Source organism: Bos javanicus, chromosome 4 (genome assembly GCF_032452875.1).
Source record: "Bos javanicus breed banteng chromosome 4, ARS-OSU_banteng_1.0, whole genome shotgun sequence".
In the NCBI taxonomy this organism is placed as follows: domain Eukaryota; kingdom Metazoa; phylum Chordata; class Mammalia; order Artiodactyla; family Bovidae; genus Bos; species Bos javanicus.
This window is the reverse complement of record NC_083871.1, coordinates 3538274-3545883: the sequence shown is the minus strand read 5'-3', so window position 1 is coordinate 3545883 and position 7610 is coordinate 3538274.

The window sequence follows — 7610 nt, the reverse complement described above, 5'->3', positions numbered from 1 at the left end:
CTAACCTTATAATCAATTGGTTTGGCATGGAGAAAGAGAATCAGTAAGATACATGCGTAGATATATGTTTATACTAATAAGATATATATTTATAATAATGTATATATAATATCCTATATACATCATATATATTTTCGTATATCTATTATAGCTCATATATTATTTCAGTCAGTTCAGTTTCTCAGTGGTGTCCAACTCTTTGCAACTCCATGAACTGCAGCATGCTAGGCTTCCCTGTCCATCACCAACTCCTGGTGCTTGCTCAAACTCATGTCCATTGAGTTGGTGATGCCATCCAACCATCCCATCCTCTGTGTTTCTGTGTGCATATATATATATATATATATATATGTATCTTATGTAGAAGTAAAAGATATATCTTTTATACATGTCATATTGATATATATAATAGATTAAAATATTCCTTATTTTTATGTATAAAGGACAACTTAGCAATAATACAGAATAACAATCATAATCTTATAATAATAATATATATATTACATATATGATATGTATTTACATATATACATATATGGATATATATATATATATATACACACACACACATATGTATAGAGAGAGAAAGTTTATTTTAAGGAATTGGTCACAGGATTATGATGGCTATAGGTATAAGTCCATGAGGGAAGCAGAAAACCTGGAATTCAGGTAAGAGTTGATTTTGCAATCTTATTTCTGAAACGTTCAAGGTTGGTAAGAAACTTAAGGTTTCTATAGAGCATTCTTGAGGCTAAATTTCTTCTTCAGGAAACTTCAGTCTTTGTTCCTAAGGTCTTAAACTGATTGGAAGAAGTGAATCCAACCCATGGAGGATAACCTGCCCTAAACAACATCTATTGGAAAAAAAAAAAAAAGTGGGGGGGGGGGCTTCCCTGATAGCTCAGTTGGTAAAGAATCTGCCTGAAATGCAGGATACCCTGGTTCAATTTCTGGGTCAGCAAGATCCACTGGAGAAGGGATAGGCTACCCACTCTAGGATTCTTGGGCTTCCCTTGTGGTTCAGCTGGTAAAGAATCTGCCTGCAATGTGGTAGACCTGGGTTTGATCCCTGGGTTGGGAAGATACCCTGGAGAAAGGAAAGACTACCCACTTCAGTACTCTGGCCTGGAGAATTCCATGGATGGTATAGAGTCACAAAGAGTCAGACATGACTGAGCAACTTTCACATATGTGAAAAATATCCTCACAGCGTCCTTTAGTGTACTATTTGGCGAAACAACTTGGCACTGCAGCTTAGCCAAGTTGACAAGAAATTAACTGTCACACTGGGTTTGCTTTTAGCTTTTCTGTTACAGGTGTATAGTGACATCTGATTGTTATTTAAACTTGCATTTCCTTAATAACTTCTTTCAGATGCTTTCATAGGCAGTTGTGTGTTGCTCTTTTTCTTCAAGTGCATGTGTCATACTTTCATGTTTCTATGAACACTACATAAGCTTTTAAGAAACTGGGCATTTTAGATGATATGTTATATCAGATCTGGTTACCGACTGCCGCCCTAAAGAGAATATTTTATGCTGGTCTCTATGATATGTGTTTTACATGTAATCACTGATTTCATTCTCAGAACACTCATTTGAAACAGATAGACTAATTGCAATTATATTTCAGAAGAGAAAGTGAGTATGAAAGTGTTGATGGAACTTGTCTTGGGCTTCATAGATGACGATCATCCCATGCTCCACAAACATCACCTATGTAAGTAAAGGCACTGCATGAGAGGGGGAGAGTGAGGTCAGGGAGAGAAAGTTAAGAACTTGTTTGTAAATATGCTGCATTTCAGAAGAAAATGTTTCCACAAACTTTTACTAAAAATGATGTTTTACTGTATTTCTCAGATGAAGCTGGGTTTTGCTGTAAGAATCAACTCTCAAATCCCCAATGGAATATTACTCAGCCACTAAAAGAAATGAAATATGGTCATTTGCAGAGACATGGATGGAGCCAGAGTTTGTCATACAGAGTGGAGTAGGTCAGAAAGATAAAAACAAATACTGTATATTTATGCATACATGTAGAATCTAGAAAAATCGAATAGATGATCTTATTTGCAAAAGAGAAAGAGATACACAGACATAGAGAACAAATATATGGATACCAAGGTGGAAGGAGGGCTTGGAATGAACTGGAGATTGGAATTAACATATATACACTATCATGTGCTATAAAGCACAAGAAGTTCAACTCAGTATTCTGTAGTGACCTATTGGGGACATGAGAAAAAAATGAAACATTCCAAAGAGAGGTGATATATGTAAACATATGGCTGATTCACTTCAATGTGCAGCAGAAATTAATATTGTAAAGAAATTATATTCTGATAAATCAAAAATAAAGGTACTAAGATTCAGCTACTATGGAGAACAGTATGGAATTTCCATAAAAAAACTAAAACTAGAATTACTGCATGATTCAGCATTATACTTCTGGGTATATATCTGAAGATGAAAATTCTAATTCAAAAAGTGCTTGCACCCCAATGTCATAGCAGCACTATTTATAATAACCAAGACATAGAAGAAGCCTATGGATTAAATATTTACTGAGCATGGCCCCACCCTTCAGAACAAGACCCAGCTTCCCCCATAGTCAGTCTCTCCAATAAGGAAGCTTCCATAAGCCTTTCATCCTGATTCAGCAGAGGGCAGACAGAATGAAAACCACAGTCACAGAAAGCTAATCAAACTGATCACATGGACCACAGCCTTGTGAAACTAGCCTAGTGAAACTCAATGAAACTATGAGCCATGCTGTGTAGGACCAACCAAGATGGAGAGGTCATAGTGTAGAGTTCTGACAAAACATGGTCCACTGGAGAGGGGAATGGCAAACCACTTCAGCATTCTTGCCTTGAAAACCCCATGAAAACCCCATGAAAAGACAAAAAGATATAATAATGGAAGATGAACTCCCCAGGTCGTTAGGTGCCCAATATGCTACTGGAGAAGAGTGGAGAAATAATTCCAGAAAGAATGAAGAGACAAAGCCAAAATGAAAACAACACCCAGTTTTGGATGTGACTGATGATGGAAGTAAAGTCCAATGCCTGTAAAGAACAATATTGCATAGGAACCTGGAATGTTAGGTCCATGAATCAAGGTAAATTGGAAGTGGTGAAATAGAAGGTGGCAAGAGTGAACACTGACATTTTAGGAATCAGTGAACTAAAATGGACTGGAATGGGAAAATTTAAATCAGATGACCATTATAGCTAAAACTGCGGGCAAAAATCCCTTAGAAGAAATGGAGTAGCCCTCATAGTCGATGAAAGAGTACAAAATGCAATGCTTGGATGTAATCTCAAAACTGACACAATGAACTCTGTTCATTTACAAGGCAAATGGTTCAGTATCACAGTAATCCAACTCTATGCCCCAATCACTAATGTTGAAGAAGCTGAAGTTGAATGAGTCCTTGAAGATATACAAGATCTTCTAGAACTAACACCAAAAAGAGATGTCCTTTTCATCATAGGGGATGAAAGGCAAAAGTAGGAAGCCAAGAGATACCTGGAGTAATAGGCAATTTTGGCCTTGGAGTACAAAAAGAAGCCAAACAAAAGCTAACAGAGTTTTGCCAAAAGAACACACTGGTCATAGCAAACACCCTTTTCCAACACAAGAGAAGACTAACACATGGACATCACCAGAAGGTCAATACCAAAATCAGATTGATTATATTCTTTGCATCCAAAGATGGAGAAGCTCTATACACTCAGCAAAAAGAAGACCTGGAGCTGACTTGAGCTCAGATCATGAGGTCCTTATTGACAAATCCAGACTTAAACTAAAGAAAGTAGGGAAAACCTCTAGACCATTCACATATGACCTAAATCAAATCCCTTACAATTAGACAGTGGAAGTGACAAATTGATGCAAGAGATTAGATCTGATGGACATAGTTCCAGAAGAACTATGGACAGAGCTTTGTGACATTATACAGGAGGCAGTGGTCAAGACCACCCCCCCCCTCAAAAAAAAAAAAAAAGAAATGCAAAAAAGCAAAATGGTTGTCTGAGGAGGGCTTACTAATACCTGAGGAAAGAAGAGAAGCCAAAGGCAAAGGAGAAAAGGAAAGATATACCTACCCATTTGAATGCAAAGTTCCTAGGAATAGCAAGGAGAGATAAGAAAACCTTCCTCATTGATCAGTGCAAAGAAATAGAGGAAAAAAATAGAATGAGAAAGATTACAGATCTCTTCAATAAGATTAGAGATACCAAGGGAACATTTCATGCAGAGATGGGCACAATAAAGGACAGAAATGGTATGGACCTAACAGAAGCAGAAAATATTAAGAAGGGGTGGCAAGAATACACAGAACTATACAAAAAAGATCTTAATGACACAGATAACCACTATGGTGTGATTACTCACCGAGAGCCAGACATGCTGGTGTGTGAAGTCAAGTGGGCCTTTGGAAGCATCACTATGGACAAAGCTAGTGGAGATGATGGAATTCCAGCTGAGCTATTTCAAATCCTAAAAGATGATGCTGTGAAAGTACTGCACTCAATATGCCAGCAAATTTGGAAAACTCAGTAGTGGCCACAGGACTGGAAAATGTCAGCGTTCATTAAAATCCCAAAGAAAGACAATGCCAAAGAATGTTTAAACTACTGCACAACTGCACTGATCTCACATGGTAGCCAAGTAATGCTCAAAATTCCCCAAGCCAAGCTTCAGCAACACATGGACCATAAAGCTGGATTTAGAAAAAGCTGGATTTAGAATCCATTCAAGCTGGATTTAGAAAAAGCAGAGACACTGGAAATCAAATTGCCAACATCATTGGATCATAGAAAAAACAAGAGACTACCAGAAATACATCTACTTCTGCTTTATTGACTATGCCAAAGCCTTTTACAGCATGGGCCAAAATAACCTGTGGAAAATTCTTCAAGAGCTGGGGATACCAGACCACCTGATCTGCCTCCTGAGACATCTGTATGCAGGTCAGGAAGCCACAGTTAGAACTGGACATGGAACAACAGACTGGTTCCAAATTGGGAAAGGAGTACACCAAGGCTGTATTTTGTCAGTCTGCTTATTTAACTTATATGCAGATTGCATTATGTGAAACGCTGGGCTGGATGAAACACAAGGTGGAATCAAGATTGCCAGGAAAAATATCAATAACCTCAGATATGCAGATATGAGATATGCAGATGCCATAACCTCACCCTTATGGCAGAAAGTGAAGAGGAACTAAATAGCCTCTTGATGAAAGTGACAGAGGAGAGTGAAAAAGTTGACTAAAACTCAACATTCAAAAAATGAAGATCATGGCATACAGTCCCATCACTTTATGGCAACTAGATAGGGAAACAATGGAAACAGTGTCAGACTTTATCTTTTTGGTCTCCAAAATCACTATAGATGGTTACTGAAGCCATAAAATTAAAAGATGCTTGTCCGTTTGAAGATAACTATGATAAACCTAGACAGCCTATTAAAAAGCAGAGACATTACTTGGTTGACAAAGTTCATCTAGTCAAAGCTATGATTTTTTCCAGTAGTCACGTATGGATGTCAGAGTTGGACCATAAAGAAAGCTGAGCACTGAAGAACTGATGCTTTTGAATTGCAGTGTTGGAAAAGACTCTTGAAAGTCCCTTGGGCTTTAAAGAGATCCAGCCAGTCCATTCTAAAGTAAATCAGCCCTGAATGTTCATTGGAAGGGCTGATGCTGATGCTGAAGCTCCAATACTTTGGCCACCTGATGTGAAGAAGTGACTCTTTGGAAAAGACTCTGATGCTGGAAACTTTGAAGGTGGGAGGAGAAGGAGACAGTGGAGGATGAGATGGTTTGATGACATCACTGACTCAATGAACATGAGTTTTAGTAAGCCTTGGGAGTTGGTGATGGGGGGAACCCTGGCATTTGCAATCCATAGGATTGCAGAGTCGGACATGACTGAGCAACTGAACTGAACTTAACTGAAAGTGAAGTGAAGTCGCTCAGTCGTGTCCAGCTCTTTATGATCCCATGGACTGTAGTTTACAAGGCTTCTCTATCCATGGGATTTTCCAGGCAAGAGTATTGGAGTGGGTTGCCATTTACTTCTCTAGGGGATCTTCCTGACCCAGGGATCAAACCCAGGTCTCCTGCATTGCAGGCAGACCCTTCACCCTCTGAGCCAACTGAGAAGCATCCTAATGCTTGTCAACAGATGAATAGATAAAGATGATGTGGTACATACATACAATGAAATATTACTCATCCATTAAAAAAGAAAAATAATGAGAGTTACAGCTATATACATGGTCCTAGTGATTATCATTGTAAGTGAAGTAAGTCAGAAAAAGACAACTAATAAGTGATGTCACTAATATTTGCAATCTAAATAAACAAGATACAAATGAACTTATTTCCAAAATAGAAACAGACTCACAGGCATAGAAAACAAATTTATGGTTACCAAAAGGGAAAGGAGTAGGGCTAACTTCAGAGTTTATGATTAACAGATACATACTAGTATATATAAAATAGATAGCCTACAAGGACTGACTATATAGCACAGAGAACTTTATTCAATATCTTGTAATAACCTATGATGGAAAAGAATCTGAAAAAGAATACACACACACACACCTGAATCACTTCACTGTGCATCTGAAACTAACACAACATTGTAAATCAATTCTACTCAATAAAACAAACAAAAATCTCCATGACTAATGCCACTAGGGTGAATATTTGCTGCAGGCATGAGCAGTAATCCAGGGCATTGTTCTTGGTGAGGGGGTGAGCGGTCCCACCCTTTTCACTGCTGTGGCTCCAGAAGGTCAATTCATATGCATATTTTTCACTGTGGGAGGGAAGAGACATAGGAGCATCTGGTTTAGCTGGATGTGGCCCGTATCACCGTCTTTCAGAGCTCATTGGCTGGAATTTGTTATTGGGTCCTGCTCAACCACAGTAGGACTGGGAGATGCATGAGGGCATATGGAAGGCTGGAGCAGCAACTCTTTGAGCAACAATGTCAGGGGATACTACTTTTATATATTTGCTTAAAGACTAACACATAAGAATTTAAGCTCATTTTTATATAAGAACAAATTGTTTAATTTCTTGCTGAGAGTATTTTGAACTTTGTGTTTAATATTGTATCTACACATATGGCCTTTTATGATTAAAGGATCTCTGGGGGAAAATTCTTCTGATATCACTCACTGAGATAAAGAAAAGGGAGGGGTATAAAATTACAGTGAACACAAAACACTAAACTGAAAGTTTTCCTATCAAATAATATAGAAAACAAGGTACCAATTATTCGGAGGAACTTGAAAAACAACTGAATACTGAATACAATTTACTTTTAGTTATACTTTTGGGCTTACACAAAGTAAGGGGAAACTCCAAGAGGTAAAAATAATCTGAATGAAAACATTAGTTGCTGAAAGCAAATGTCAACATGAATTTTATAAACAAGAGACTAAGCCATGGGCCAACAGCAAACTGACAGAGGGCAACTTGAAATATTTTAAAAATAACTAGAGATCCTGAAAGTTGGCCAAAGCAGTCTCACTTGGGTTATGCTCTGATTCCAAAAAGAAGAAAATGCTCCTGGAGGAAACCAACCACCG